This window comes from Sminthopsis crassicaudata, chromosome 4, assembly GCF_048593235.1.
Source record: "Sminthopsis crassicaudata isolate SCR6 chromosome 4, ASM4859323v1, whole genome shotgun sequence".
Classification (NCBI taxonomy): domain Eukaryota; kingdom Metazoa; phylum Chordata; class Mammalia; order Dasyuromorphia; family Dasyuridae; genus Sminthopsis; species Sminthopsis crassicaudata.
In genome coordinates this window covers 143,593,933-143,611,612 of record NC_133620.1, presented here as the reverse complement: position 1 = coordinate 143,611,612, position 17,680 = coordinate 143,593,933, and positions in this window count along the sequence as shown.

The window sequence follows — 17,680 nt, the reverse complement described above, 5'->3', positions numbered from 1 at the left end:
GAAGGAATTTTCTTTACTGGTGAAATCAATAAATCTAATTCTTATTTTCTATGTGTATTCATGTTGTGCCCGTTGATAGAATATAAGCTTTCAGAGGGTAGGAACAGGGGATACATGAATAAAGAATGAGACTATTGCTATTTACAAGGAGCTTACATCCTAATGGGAGGAGCAACAAGAACAGAAATTAATATATGGAACATAAATATAACTTGAATCATTACAAATAAATACAAAATAATTAATACAAAGAAAGGGGCACATTAGCAATTGAGGGGAGCAGGAAAGATCCCCTCCTTGCAGTCCTTGAGCTGCATCTCAAAGGATGAGAGCATCTGCTTGATTGAATCTCCTCCAGAATGGATTTCTTTGTAGTATATGTGGTACTAACTCACTGATCTTTCCAACTTTATCTCCTTAAGTGCCTTTACTAATTCCTAATGTAGCACTTTAGGGATGGGTATAAATGAATCCATTTATAAGTATCCAGGCCCCTATGGATAGAGCAGTAAATTTGCAAGTCCAAAGTTCAAATCCCACCTCACTCACTTCCTAATTGTGAATTTGGGCAAATCATTTAATCTTTCTCATCCTTTCCTTCCCTTGTCTGTAAAAGGGGGCTAACAATAATATCTACCTCACAGAGTTGCTGGTTGCTTAATGTACATAAAGTGCTTTGTAAACCCTAAAGTGCTTCAATCTATAATTATTATATGGAATTTCTCTCTTCACTGATGAGATGTATTAACATAGAATATATTTCAATTCCCTCTATTTTTATTCTTCTTGTTAGTTTCATATGTGAATAAATATTCTTGGAATAAGTAAAAGCTCATGCAAAGCCTTATTTTACACTTCATTTCTATTGCTTTTCATTGTTTTAAGAGATAACACCTACAATCTTTTATCATCCTCTTCCATGATCTTCCACAAATAAATTTGTATTCTCTATTGACTCCTTTGGTTTCTTATGTGTAGTATGCTGGTAAATGTTTAACAACTGGCTCTCTGAAAAAAAAGTATACACAAAACATTTGTGTTATTGACATTTTCTCTATCACTTTCTTAAGTCTAGAAAATCAATAAGACAATAAATCAAATACTAATTTGTGGCATTTATTAATATCAGCTAGGTAGCACAGAGCATAAAATGCCAGGTCTAAAGTCAAGAAGACTTATTATCTTCCTGAATTCAAATCCAGCCTCAGCCACATACTAGTCATACATCTCTGGGCAAGTCATTTAACTCTGTTTGCTTCAGTTTCCCCATCTAGATAATATATTGGGGAAGGAAATGGAAAATCACTCCAGTTTCTTTGACAAGAAAATTCCCAGTGAGATCCTGAAGAGTCAGACAATTGGAATGATTCAAAAACAAGTGATACTTGAGATGAAAATGCTTAAACTGAAATTTAACAGTGGGTTCACTCAAGCTATTCCCCTGTTTCTAACTGTCTCCTATAATAAGGATCATGGGATCATAGCTTTTAAGATGAAAGGGTCCCAAGAGGTCATCAAATATGATCTGTTAAGGCCCAGGGTGGTTTAAGTGACTTGCCAAGTAGATGAAGTGCTTCTGAGTTGGTTTCAGAGTTTGTTGTCCATCTTGTTGTGGTGGTAGCTTCATGTAAACTAAATTTTTTTGCAGGAAATGGTGTTAAGTTCACTATTACTATCTTTTTCCATTTTAGTTTCCCTCCCTTTTAGAGGACATCAATGATTCAATAGAATAGACAGGTTGAAACTGTTATAATTGCATACAGTGTTTTCTTTTTTCTAATTTGATATTAATTTTGATCTTCGTCTAACCAATTGTTCTGACTGTATATAGCCAATTCTGATTGGATTCTTGCATCAGTAACTAGTCATTTCCCATCTATCAAAAACATAATAATTTCATTTATTGGATGTTGTTTGTCTACTTAACCAGAATCTACCAACTCTCTTTTGGAAGGAGACATTCATGATATATAGACTTGAAGCTTTAAAATAGACTATGTATCTTTTTCTTTTTTTCTTCTACTTTATCACTGTCAGTGTGGAAGAGGAAGGTGATCTCAGACCTTTTGCTATATAAAATAAGTATAGAAAAATGAAATATATTCATGATCCAGTTAAAACTGAGGTTTAACAGTATAGATCTAGGGGGACCGTTATTAACTAAAGGAGATTAAATATACTATGCAACTCAAAAAGTCTTTTGAGTAGAGGTGTACTCTAAGCAGAAGCTAAGTATCTATTTCCATTAACAGTGGCCTATTCTTTCTACAGGTGAGGAAAGTTCAGAAAATGAAATTCACTGCTCAACTTCATATAGGTAGTGAATGGTAAAGCTGAGACTTGTATTCCACTACAGACAGGAATTTGTTGACAAGACTTGCAAGAGAGATATTTGGGGCCACTCTAAATCCTTGAGCAGTCATCTTTGGATCATATAATCTAAATAGCCTTAAATTCTTCTCTCAAATAGTTTGGCCCTGCCATTGTTTTTGGTAATCCAATCTTGATGCTTATTTCAAGGAAGTAAAAAAAAATCACCCTTTTAGTGCATAGCAGGCTTGGCAAGGGTCAAATGAAAGTATAGGCTTGCACCTGAACAAACACTTTCATAAAGTTTGTGGAGCCGCTACCTAGAAGCAATTGTAAGAGTGTGCTATTCAGGAAGCTTTTTTAGAAGTCAAGGAGAGAGAAATTCATGGAGTGGTGGGTGGGGAAGGTAAAGCGACTTAAGAAATAAATAGCACTAGTGTAAATGTAGAAATGAAGGTATTAATTTTTGAGGCTGACTGGCTTAAGTAGGTTTCAAAGTATTTACAATGGAACTCTTGAAAACTGAATAGAAAGCACAGCAGTTTAATGGAATGTGATGATAATCAGTGATTTAGCCAGTTGACAGTAGAATTATGAAGCAATGTGGGGATGACTTGATATGTTCATTGTTGATAGATTAACAAATTATTGCTGACTCACTGAAGCTGAAATTAATCTCTTCTTTGATTTAAGAAGAATTCATGGATGGTAAGGTAAAGACCTGAGCCAGAAATTTCACCATAAATATGGAAGAAGACTTTTCTCAGATTCATTCATGTCCAAATAAGAACTTCTTCTGGATGAACGGATGTCCATCAATTGGAGAATGGTTGGGTAAATTATGGTATATGAAGGTTGTGGAATATTATTTCTCTGTAAGAAATGACCAGCAGGAGGAATACAGAGAGGCTTGGAGAGACTTACATCAACTGATGCTGAGTGAAAAGAACAGAACCAGAAGATCGCTGTACACTTCAATGCTGTATGAGGATGTATTCTGATGGAAGTGGAAATCTTCAACATAAAGAAGATCCAACTCACTTCCAGTTGATCAATGATGGACAGAAATAACTACACCCAGAGGAGGAACACTGGGAAGTGAGTGTAAATTGTTAGCACTACTGTCTATCTACCCAGGTTACTTATACCTTCGGAATCTGATACTTAATGTGCCACAAGAAAATGGTATTTACACACATATATGGTATCTAGGTTATACTGTAACACATGTAAAATATATGGGATTGCCTGTCATCAAGGGGAGGGAGTAGAGGGAGGGAGGGGATAATTTGGAAAAATGAATACAAGGGATAATGTTATAAAAAAATTACTCATGCATATATACTGTGAAAAATTATAAAAAAAAACTTCTGAAATCTTTAGATATAACAGTATTCAACTTTTCTGTTTTCATTCTAAGTGATATATAATGTTAGTATCTTGCTGAATTGGCATTGGAGCAATCAAATGGAATAGTGGATAGACCACTGGGCTTGGAATCAGGAAAACTATTTCCTGAGTTCAAATATGGCCTCAGACACTTAGTAGCTGTGTGCTCCTGGGCAAGCCACTCAACTCTGTTTGCCTCAGTTGCTCATTTATAAAATAAGCTGGAGAAGGAAATGGCAAACCTCTTTAGTGTCTTTGCCGAGAAAACCCCTAATGGAATAAAAAAAGGTTGCATGGAAAATGACCGAACAACTACCACACATCGGCATTATGAACTGAACACAGGTTCAGATATCTGCAGTAACTACTTCAGTAAAACAAAACAAAACAAAATATCAAATTTAAATAGAGTATTGTTTCTGTAGAATTTTATTTAGACTATTTTTGGCTTATTTTTTAGTTTATAGAAGCTGAATAGTTGTTTTAACTCAAATGCAGTCACCATATTCATTTACTTTCAACTTTTTTTTTAACAGAAGAGATATACTTTATTTAAAAAAGAAAAACAGAATTAAAAAAAAAGAAATACACAAGAGAACATTGCCTTGTGGCCAGTAGAACCCTAAATTCAAAATATATAACAATTACCACTTTATGACAGTATATATAGTAGTATAAGAAATTATATTCCTGCATGTCCATCTTTTCTTCCTTGTAAATGGTTTTGTTCATTGCTGTACATCTTTTTTTTTACCTTTCAATTCCCTTCACCTCCCCCAAGCAGGCTATAGTTAATATGATATATGTATGTTGATACATACATGCTACCAGCCCCCATATATACACACACACATACCCTCGCACATACATGGACAAACATCTTTCCTATCTCTGCTGACTCTGCTTTAATTCTGCTCCTTAACTTGTTGTTACTTAACCTCCCCCATCTATGGATCCCTCCCTTATCTTCTTCCCCTACCCACTTTCAACTTTAATAAACATTTCTTAATTAATATATGCAAGTTTATAATGGAATAAAAATATAATGCAGGTTGAAGATTAAGGTGCTGGATTTGGACTCAAGGGAAGTCTGGATTTCAGTCTGGCCTTTGACACAATGCTATGTGATTCAGGGAAAAGAACTTGATTTCTAGGATACCAAAGCAAATCCTTAAGATTTAGCAACTAAATCATATACTTTTGTATTGGTAGAAGGAGTATCCATACTCTCAAGAAACCATATAACTTTCCTATTCATGCATGTTGAAGTTCAAGAAGTAATTTAGCAAGCGTATCTGGGAAACATTCTTCTTCTCCTACTCCCATTTTAATTTGACTTTATTTCTTCCTTCAGATGCATCTAATATATACTAGAAAGCTATACTGAGGCCATATTGAGGGACTAAGGAGAGATCTTTCTTGAAATCAGAATTACATTTCAGGCTACAAAAGGTTTTTTCTCATAAAATTTTTTTGGGAGTAGGGATAGGATTCTTAAAGGAACATACCTATACAATATTATTGAGAAATAATTAAAAATGAGTAAAAAATGTCATTTTTGATTGGCAAATCAAAAAGCATTTAAGTGTTCACTTTGAACCACTTATCTTGCTGTTAAAAGTACAAAGAGAAGCAAAAAATACTCTGTTTTATTCTATTAAATTTCTATTTATACAAAATATACATAAATAGTAGATAGACCAAACAACATTGCAGTAGTCTAGTGCTAGACAACATGATGATGGGATGATCTTGGGGAGTGACAGTGTGGAAAGGAGGGGATGCATGGGAGAGAAACTATGAAGCTATGAACGGCAAGATTTAACAAAAGTTTGGCTATGTGAGAAAAGTGAGGGGTCTAGGTGGGGATCTTGGTTTTATGTGAAAATGGTGGTCCCCTGACAGAAATAAGAAGGGGTAATGGTCATCTGTAGGATCCCAGATGTAGAGTAAGAAGGAATCTCTGAGGTTACATGAGCCAAATCACTCATTTTAAATATTAGAAAACTGAGGGAGGATAAGTCACTTCTCCAATATTATATCGGTAAATGGTCTCACAAATTTAAAATTTGGGATTTAAACCTAGGTGACTGCTAGTTCTACCATACTATGCTGCCCTTTCACTTAAAGAGCCCAGTTACAGAATTACAGATTCTAAAATGATCACTTCCTTCCCTTTAATCCCCCCAAGTTCTCCTGTTCCTCAAGGCATGACCCCTTTTTATAGAAAGAAGGAAATTAAGTTGGAAGGTTTCTCATCATCCAATAATTCACCTGACGAATAATCTATAAGCAAGTGTTTGTGTAAATCCTGTGGTTCATAAGCCATGTGAATACTTCTGCACCTTAAAGACAGTGCATTGACTGTTGATTTGCTATGAATCTCCTAGGCAAATAAGTGTACTGATTAAATAATATGCATAGCTTAAAGAAATGGTTCATTGCAAATGGAGGCTCCATTAGTCAGCTCCTGCCTAGGAGGGGGTCTATGTGATTTGAGGGAAGCAATAAATAAACATGACATAAGTGTTATTTTGACCACCTCAGGCTAATAAGCCAGATTAGCAAGGTTTTCTAAATCCCACTTTAATTTTTTCATGCAGAATCAGGATATTTCTCTAAAATCTCCAGGTTTCTAAAAAAAAAGAATTCTTGTTTTCACTTGTTTGTATCTTTACAATGTCATCCCTATTTGAGAGTATGAGCTCCTAACTGTGACCAAGGGAGAAGACAATCTCTAAAGGAATACTTCCTGCACATGAAGACACTGTACCTTTTTTTTAAGAATGAAAATACATTTATTTGCAAACAACTCAACCACATTAAGCCAAAACCTGCCTTTGCGTCTTTGGAAGGAAGGCATGCTGACATCCCAGCAGGGTTTCTTGGAACATCCTCCAGTTCCCCACATGTCATTCTTGAGATTTGTACATCACTAAGTGCTATTTGTGGCTGTGGGGATCATTATGATTGTTTCTTAGAATCCCATGGTGGAAAGTAGGGACATTCCAGGTCATAGTACTGGCTTCCTTTTTACTCATTAATCTCACAATTATATATATATATATATATATATATATATGTATATATATATATATATATATATATTTTTTTTTTTTTCCTTGCTCAGTGGGATGACTCTTCAGTTGTTTCTTTGATGGTTGGCTTTGAAATGTATTAGTAATCCTCTGATATCTTCTTCCAAAAAAGAACAGGGGATGATACATACCATTCAGGTGCAGTGTAGTAAGAGATTGTTATAGAAATATGGACAAAGATTTAGAACTTGTAAGGAGACCCAGAGATGAGCTCATCCAACTTCCTTATTTACAATGAAAAAAAATGAGACCTAGAAGGATTTAAAATTTAATGATTTGCCTTATAGTCTACAGGTAGTGAATGGTAGAGCTGGTATTCAATCTAAAGTTGTTTGACTTCAAATTTAGCTTGCCTTCCCCTGCATCATGCTGCACACACATGAATTATTATTATATTTATTGTAAGACCATCCTGTGTTCAGGATCCACCCGCAGGTCTGGCAGCATCCCACAGCTATCTTTGTGATAAGAAGATAAGCAAAACAGCTTGCAATATGAAGAGTTCTCTTCAAATTTTACTGATTGGTTAGATATTGTGATATTCACTAGCAAACATGCAAAATATAAATGGAATATTTGCTTGAGTTATCTAAATGTATTTATGTGACATGTGGATGCTATATGATCTGAAACCTGGACCAACATTGAAGAGATAGTTAGAGTCAAGTTCTATGCTTGAAGTCTACCTGGGAAGGTTGCAGGGCAGGAGGAAAGGGACAGACCTAGGAGAACTATTGAGGTTGAATGCTTGTTTCTTTAGTCTTTAAGAGAGACATTGGGCTAGAATATCTATATCTATATCTGTGTGTGTGTGTGTGTGTGTGAGTGCACACATGCATATATAGAAGTTGTTGTTTGTCCTTTGTTCTCAAAGGGGACCATAATAACATCAGTGAGAGAGGGCTGTGCAAAGTCACCAGTCTCACTTTCTCCTCCAGTGGGTCCAGTAGTCAGACATAACTCAGGATGACTGCACATGGCACTGAATGCAGTGGGAGAGCTTGGCTTTTTAAAGCTAATATGTGTGTATTTTTAATTTTTTTTTTGCTGAATATGCACATACATGCATATACAATGATATATACCCACCAAACTCTTAAAAAATTCCTCTACTCTCATTTACTTTTCAACCTAATGAAACCCATTGAAATTTGATTTTTTGATCTCATTATTTGACTCAACAGAAACTACTTTCCTTCAAGGATATCTTAATTTTCAGTGGGGTAACTATTTTTCAGTTTGCACCCTTACCCTCTCTGTAGCATTTGACACTGTTCATTATTCTGTCTTCCTATATCCTTCCCTTTCACCACATTACACTCCTGGTTCTCTTGCCTACCTGACTGCTCCTTACAGCTTCTCCTCTCTCCACTTACTTTCTTACTGACCTCATCAATTCCAATTGGTTTAAATACAGTCTCTCTACAGATGCCTCCTTGATCTACATATCTATCTCTAGTTTCTTTAGCTCTAGCCTTATATCACAAATTGCCTACTAGACAATTTTGAATCGGCTATCCCATAGACATTTTAAATTCAATATGACCAAACCAGAACTCATTATTTTTTACCCTAAAAACCATAGCTTTTTAAACTGTGGGTCATGAATCCATATGAAGTCATATAACTGAATCTGGGGGTCACAAAATTATGATTTATTATGATGTTTGAATTTTTATACCTATTTTATGTCCCTATATACCTAGCATCATGTAAAAATTTCTTGAGTGGCAAGGAGTCATAAAAATTCAAGAAGTTCTGCCCTAAACCATCCCACTTTCCTAACTCACTCTTATTTGCAAAACTGGAGACCTTTTTGAGTTCAATCTCTCTCTTTCCCCACATCCAATTAACTGCTATATCTTGTTGATTCTACTTCAACAATATATCTCACATTTTTACTTTTTTCTGCATGTACCCAATTAGCACCATGTTTGAAGCTTTTTCATATGCAGTATTACAACAGGGCCCAATTTTAATGGATCAGAAATATTCTTCATCATATATTCCTGACAAATTGAACCCTGGATCTGTTTATTTTTATTAAAGGAAAAACTTTCTTAGTTTAATGAGAGAATTATCCATTAAGGGATAAAGAATTAGTCTTTCTACCTATGTCCTCTTCAATCCATCCTCCAAACAATCTATAAAGATGTTATTCATCAAACAAAGATCTGGCAATGTCACTTCTCTGTTCAAGAAGCTCCAGCATCTTCTTCCTGTGAGATGAAGTACAAACTCTTCTGCGACGTAAAGCCTTTCACAATTTGTTTCTAGCCTACCTCCCCAAGCTTATTACACCATATACATTCTGAACCAGTCTCACATACAACTTTTTTTCATCTTTTTGCATCTGTGCCTTTTCACATGCTCTCTCCCTTAATTTGAATCAAAGAATCACAGAATTTGAGTTTGAAGAGAATATAGCAGGCATTTAGTCCAATTCATACAGCAAAGGAATTCCAATTATAATATACCCAACAAGTGGTCACCTAGTCTCCACTTGAAGAGGAGGAGAAAGAACCCATAACATCTTGGGGCAACCCATTCCACTTTTGGATACTTCTAATTGATAGGCAGTTTGCTCTGCCATCAAGCTTAAATTTCTCTCTTTGAAACTCCCCCCTATTACATGTAATTCTGCCACTGGGGGCCAAAGATAACAAACCTGATCCTACTCTGTATTACTTCAAATACTTGAAGATAGCTATCATATTGACTTTTGATCTATCATATTGACTTTCTCTGGGTTAAGCATGATTGCTTCCCTCAACTGCTTTTCATATGTCATGAATTCAAAGCTGTCTTAGTTGCTCTTCTCTGTATGCTCTCCATCTTATCCATATCCTTCTTAAATCATGGTGCCCAGAACTAAATATAATATACCATATGAAGTCTAACAAGAACAGAATATAGTGGGATTATTATCTCCCCATTCCTGGCATCTTTACCCTTCCTAACGCACTCCTTCCTCACTTCTGCCTCATGGAGTCATTAGGTTCTTTCAATGCTTGGCTCAAGTTCTTCCTACTACATGAAACTTTTCTTGATTCCTCCCAATTACTAGTGCCACCTCCTTAGTATTTTATATATGCTTTGGATTTTATTTATTTGTATACGTGTTTTCTTTCACGTTAGAAGTAAATTCCTTCAGATATACAACTCTTATTTTTGTTATTGTCTTGTATCTCCAATGTCAAGTTCAATGCTTGGTATGTAGAAATCACTTAAATTTTTATTGATTGGTTAACCAATATTGATATTGTTGGGCCAATGGAGGTAAAATGTTTATCACTTTTCTTTGCATAATTCCAAATTGTTTTCCAGAATGGTTTTTATATTTACAGCTCAAACAACCAAACAACCCACCAACAGAATATTAATATTCCCAAGTCAACGAATATTAATTAAAAATGTACCAGGCACTGTTATTAAGTACTTGGGATACAAAGAAAAGAAAAAAAAACCCTATCATCTCTGCTCCTTAGAAGCTCACATTCAAATGAAGAAGAAATCATATAAATAAGTATTAGATTAGAAAGGTAAGTCATTTAACCCTGTCTGCCTCAGTTCCCTCATCTGTAATATGACTTGGCAAAGGAAATTGTAAACCATTCTAGTAACTTGAAGAATTGACAGGACTGAAAACAAGTAGATGGCAACAAGAATTTGTTGAGTAAGTTTTGATATAGTTTAACTTACACTTTATGGAAACCATTTTGGCAGCTGAATGGAAGATGGAGTTAAAAGGAAATTGGTGTGAAATATCAGTCAGGAGGCTAATTAAGTTATTTCAATAATCCCAGCCAAAATTGAGGGTGAGTGTACAGATATATATATATGTGTGTGTGTATGTAGTGTGTGCACATACATGTATATATACATACATATATGTATATATGCACACACAAATGCACATAAGTATATAGATATATGCATATATATTATATATATATATGCATATATCTATATACAGAAAACTTTGATAAGAAAGGGAAAGTACAGCATTCAATATCATGGAAGTGATCTTACTTTTCTCATCTATAAAGTAAAAAGAGTAAATGAAATAATATCTAAGATACCTTGTTGTTTTAGAGCTCATGAATTTTGCATAGGAGTTATATCTAACAGTTACCCATCAACTGTGCTTAAGTCCTTTCATTGTTAACAACATCAGCTTAACTGCACTTATATTGGGGCACTGATCTGGCTTCTTGCCCAGTCATGCAAGCACATTAAGTAAAATTAGAATCTATTCAGATTTCCAAAGAGCTTCTACATCCTTTGATTTGCAAAAAAAAAAAATGAGATTTTCACTTTTGAATTGATTTCTACATTTGCAATGAGAATACTTGCATGGTATGGCCAGTGACATTTTGTTAAATGCCTTGGATAAGTTTTGTTTTCATTAGATTGCACAAATTTTTGTCTTTTTTTCTATAAATCCTGTGAGTTCATAAAAGGCTGGGGCAATAAAAGGGACTCTATTTAATGTTTTTTTATTTTTTTCCTGTATATCAATTGGAAACTGCTGGTGGCAGGGAGGGTGTGTATGTGCAGGTAGAGTGAATAAGTTGAAGGCCATTTTTCCTTTTAAATGTAATAAATCTAACAGTCTTTTTGCATCACCCTGAAGCTGTCACTCACACCTAATTTTTATTAAAATTTGAGAATATGGCATTATGCTGCATAATTTTAATGTTCTAATTTCTTCTTACTTGTGTCAAATGTATTACAATATTGCTCTATTAGCTTAAAGAAAGGAAAAATAGAAAAAATCCCAATTCTTTGTTTCTTCTTAATGGATAAGAAATATGTTTTCATGAGATATTTCTGATAGATTACGTACTTAATCTGCTTTTAATTAAAGGAAAAATTCCCTTGGAGAGAATGGGGGACTTACTAATTTATGGATAGTCATAAAAGTCACATCCACTTTCTATTATTATTTTTCTTTATTTCCTTCCTTCCTTCTTTCCTTCCTTCCTTCCTTCTTTTCCCCCTTCTCTCTCTCTGTCTCTTCCTGTCTGTCTCTTTCTCTCTCTCGCTCTCTCAGATTCTATGTAAAGGTTTGCAAATCATGATTCTTTTTTAAGAAGTAGTACTATGTTCAAACTATGGAATTAATTTAACTGTAAATAGTAATATACTATAAAAGTATAATTCTCTAGGTGTAGAATCAAGAGTAGTATAACAAACTATTAGAATTATCTAAATATTTTTGAATGACACCACCCATCACTACCTATATAGAACAAAAATTCAAAAGTAGTGACATCAGGGGTTAAGGGAACGGATAAAGGAGAGTTGTTCCTCATCAACCTTTTCCCCAGAAGGTCTAACTCTATTAAAAACTCTCTCTTGATCTATCTAAACAAACTGTTTATTCTAAGAAGTAGAAAAAAGAGATAAAAATAAGGGTAATGACGCTGATGATGGCATAGTAAATAGAGCATGCGGTCTGGAAGCAGGAAGACCTGGACTCAAATCCATCCTCAGACATACTAGCTGTGTGATTCTGAGCACGTTGCTTTACCTTTGTTTACCTCAATTTCTTCATCTGTAAAATGGAGTTAATAATAACACTTATCTGCTAGATTGTTGTGAGAATTAAAAAAGGTAATAATTGTAAAATGCTTAGTATAATGCCTGGCATAGCATAAGTGCTTTATAAATGTTAACTATTATTACTTTTCAGTGACGTTAACTGATGCAAAATATTCATCCTGGAATGGAAAAATGAGCCTGTGGAAAGTTTGGCATGAGACCTAAATAAATCAGATAATCTAGAGAGCATTTACAAGTGAAACTGAAAGATGAACAAGTAGACATGAACTGGAACATATCTACCAGTATCTATGATGATCTAGTTTCATCACTGATAAAAAAAATAAACTCTATATTTGTATTTTTACACCTTCTTTCATGATGTGCCTACTACAAGAAGTTGGAACAATTTTTTAAAATTGAAATTAGGCATAGTGTTTAACCTGACCAATACATACAGAAGAAATGTATGATAGATATGACATAATTACATAGATAAAATTTGTATGTAAAATCCAAAGTTATTTTAAAGGAATCCTTCTTATTTGAAGTAGTCCAAAAGAATTAAGAACATCATAAATAACATTATTACCAAAAGAAGACTCTTGAGAAGATATCACATACTAAACCATTAGCCCAATATTTCATTTGTAAAATCTTAACAAAAATGGAATAAATGTGTATCAAGAATATTTTTGAAAGAAATAAGTAAGTTTTTGCACAAAATTTTCTGTAGTTGTTTATATGTCCATAAGTCACACTCAATTGACTTAAAAGAAGAGAGAATATAGATTCTATGTATATTTGGGGATTACAAAAAGCACTTAATTCAAGAAAGTAGAAGGGCCCCTTTCAACCAACAGGTCTCAGTATACATATTATAATCATATAAGATATTTTGATAAATGATACAACTGAGATAACTTTATGCAGTGACTGTCTGAATGCAAGCATCAAGTAAAACATAAAATACAGAGATACATGCTTGCCAAAAATATTGAGGTTTATAGAGGATATGCTACAGAAAGTCCAAATGGAAGAAAGATTTCCTATAGAGAACTATCTTCACTGTTCCCATTTGTGGATGGCATTTTCCTGAATACATCAAAGCTCTTGAACCTGACCAGGTATTCACTGTAGGATACATTGCTAAAATTGTTTAACAATATACTTAACAGAAAGTGAATGCATAAAGAATGAGTACCCAGCACTGAAAGTCTTAGATGAGAGAATAGGCTGGATCAAAGGAAGTTATACAGTGTTTTCAATCATCTCAGGATACTCCTTGTCATAAAAGTACATTAAAATTTATTTTTATAGATTTTAATTGATAGTTTGTTTTTATCTACATTCCTCCCTTACATCTCTCTCTTTCCAGAGGCAGTATACCATAGTGAATAGTGAGATAGCTACAAATTCAGGGAAACATGGGTTCAATAATTGCCTTTGAAATATTGGATGTGTGATGTTGGGCAAGTCACTGCACCTCTTGGTGTCCCAGGCAATTCTCTAAGACTATAAATTTGCAGAGAAGCTGCCAACCTCCATCAGTAGAAGGTGTTTCCTTATCCCAGTGAAGGTATAAAGATTCAGTTCTTATCCATCTTCCTCCCTCTACTATTTTCCAAAGAACTATCCTTTATAATACAGAATTTTAAAAAAGAGGAAAAAAAGATCAGCAAAACTAATCAATACCCATATTTTAGACATCAATATTCTATGGCTAGAAACCATGGAAAAATGAATACTGAAGAGTAAAAATTATAGGTGACCCAAAGAGCAATGGAAAGATAAATAGTGGATGTGTAAATGGACTTCTTATATTTTCAGCAGTGATTTGTAAATAGGAATCAGCATGAAAGATCAACAAGCAAAGGTTTTACTAGAAAAGGCTGCAAATTGGTCATTTAATGGGATCAGGGGATAACACATGGCAATACCCTACTGTTGTACTGATCTCCACAAAAAATGAAAAGCATTAGAGGAAGATCTTTTGTCTGTTGGCTATAATAGTTGCTCTACTAGGGTTTTATGAAATAACCATAAGCAAGAATCTCAAGGATGAGAAAACCCTGATGGCTGTGATCTGCATCTATTTAAGGAATTTTCACACTGATATAATCCTGGGTTCATCTAACTAGGAAGCATTTGCAAAGGAAAACAGAAGATGTAATTTTCTAAACAACATACTTGGGTAAAATAATTAAGAGCATATAAATATGTAAAACAACTTACCTAGTCCTATACTAAGAAGCTGTAAATTTCTTTAAAAATTAATCAGCTTTAAAAAAAGACTTATTGATCTTTTGTTTTTATGCTACCATAATTTTCATATTCTTTTCCTGACTACTTTCCAAAGAGCCATTTTTTATAATAAGAGAAAAAAGAAACATAGTCTTCTGAAACTCTCCTGTTTTCAAATTCCTCAGACCTATCCCTTTTGGCCTGGAATAAGCCAGCACTGTGTCTGTTCCCTTCCTTCTCTGAAATGAGAGTAAGATTTCCTGTCAGAAAACAACTAAGCAAATATGGGATTCACCACTTCCTCATACACATTTCTTTCTTTTTTAGTGTGCAAATTTGCTTTCATCTTTAATAAATAGTAAAATTATGAACATACCAAAATAAGTTTCTTTATGATTTATTATAAGTAAATGTTTGATTTGTATATCTATTTCATCTGTCTTTATGCACTTGATTGTGAGATTTACCCTTATCCAGGGTGCTGATGTTACTAAGTGACAAGGAAGAAGATTAAAAATGAGTAAATAGAACCATTCTTGTCACTTTAAGATAAGAATAGTTTAGCTTTATTCATGGATCACCTCAAAATTCACAAACTATATGCTATCCCCACTCTTTACTGACATCTACAAAAGTAGCATACTACAAGGTGTTTATGTCAAGTATTACTAAATGTTATAGTAATTCAACAATTCTTTATCAAACCTATTCTCAGCATGGTAGAAATGTTTGTGAACAACAGATGGTTTCTTTTGCGTTCATAATTTGCTTACTGTGATTCCTTCAGAAAATATCAAGCACATTTGAATTTCATTAATTTTGTAGAAGCTGAACTAGAAAGGGGGCTAATGTATCTCTCTGAAAAAATAAATCCAGGCAAAAAAGATCTTTGGGGAGCAGAAACTCCTTTTCCCTCTGTGTGCTAATATGAACATTTTGTATTAATTACTTGTTACTAGTCATTCCCTCCTTTATGTCTTTTCTAAAAACATTTTATGTACAAGCCACAAATGTGAGAAGGGGGACTCTTTAAGTCTCTGCTATATGTTACATCTTCTCTTGTTTGATTGGCTAAATTGACTCTAAGAAATATTTCAGAAGAGAAGAATAAATCAAAAGCAGCTCATCTTCAAGATTCAGTTATTGCCAATCTGATATCTGGTTATTTTACTACTATTATAGTTATATTATGTATTATGAATCACTTCTTTTAGAACATCTGCAATCATTAATTAAATGGCTAGTACTCTTAATTTGCTATCTTTAGCTAATGACCATCAAGTTGACACATTACTGGAAGAGCTGATCCTTATCCATAACCAACTGACATTCTTAATTCAGTTTAATTTAGCAAGTATTTATTAATTGCCCTTATGGGCAAGACACTGTACTAGATGCAGAAAATACAAAGAAAAAATTTTTGTACTCAAAGAATTTATATTCTACCAGGGAATAAAATATGGATACAAATAAGTCAAAATAGGATTACATGTTGAGTGAGAGAGAGTCCTATCAAGTGAATCTGGGAAGGATTCTTATAGGAGGTAGCACCTGATCTGAACTTTGAAGGAAGGTAAAGATTCTAAGTGGAAGAAGTGAGGAAAGATTCATTTTGGGTATTTCTTAAAATAAATGAAACCAGAATATATAAAGAAGTTATAAATATATTGAAGGGTGGTTAACAGGTTCTTTTCAGAAAAGAGAAAAAAGAATTGGTTTCTTTTTGTGGTCAAAGACAAAAAGAAACATCGTTTCATGAAACACTATTGTTTCACATTGTAATGTTTAGAAGGAACACAAACAAAGAGAACACCATGAAGATAAATGTATTTTATGTACTAACATTCTTAGCTGAGGATGAAAAATTAGAAAAATTCTATGAAGAATTTGACTAGCTCTTCTACATATTTTTATGTCTAGTATTTTCATTGCTAATGTAGGCACAAGGAAAGATGGAAAAAATGTTAGAAAATGTCTTAGGATCATGAAAAAAAGAAGACAAAGGCTTTAGACTACTCCAAAGACTCATATTACTAACATCATGAATAAGAAGAAAGTTGAAAGGTACTGGATATGCTAAACATGGAATACCATAAAAATTTAATAGACTTTTTTTTAAATACTAATAGCTTTTTATTTTTCAAAATACATGCAAAGATAGTTTTCAACATTCATCCTGAATAGACCTTGTGTTCCAATTTTTTTCTCCTTCCTTCTCCACCTCTCCCTTTCAAGTAATTCAATTTGGTTAAACATGTGCAATACATATTTCCACACATCATGTTGCATAATAAGATCAAAAGGGAAAAAAATAAGAAAGAAAAAACAAGCAAACAACAATAAAAGGTGAAAATACTATGTTGTGATCTATTTTTAGTCCGCAGAATACACTCTTTGGATGTAGATGGCTCACTCCATCTCAAGTCTCTTGGAACTGGCCTAAATCATCTCATTGATGGAAAGAGTCTACTCTATCATAGCCATTACATAATCTTCTAGTTGTTGTTTACAATGACCTCCTGGTTTTACACTTCACTCAGCATCAGTTCATGTAAGTCTCTCCAGGCCTCTCTGAAATCATCCTGCTGGTGTTTTTTACAATAATATTCCACAACATTCATATGCCGTAACTTATTCAGCCATTCCCTAGCTGATGGGCATCCACTCAGTTTCCAGTTCTTGCCACTACTTTTTGCACATGTGAATCCTTTTATCTTTTTTATAATCTTTGGGATACAGACCCAATAGAAACACTGCTATATCACAGGGTATGCACAATTTGGTAACACTTTGGACCTAGTTCCAAATTTCTCTCCAGAATGATTGGATCAGTTCACAACTACACTAACAATATATTAGTGTCCCAGTTTTCCCACACTCCCTCCAACATTTATCACGATCTTTTCCTGTCATCTTAGTCAACCTGAGTATAAAGTGGTACCTCAGAATAAAACTATATCTTATTAGATATGAAATGACTTTCTTGATCAAATAGTTATTTTGGATCTGTTTATGCAGTCAGATGACCAATTAGATCAAAATTCAATAATGCATGTGATAATAGTGACTTTCATCCAACCTGTTTAAACAAG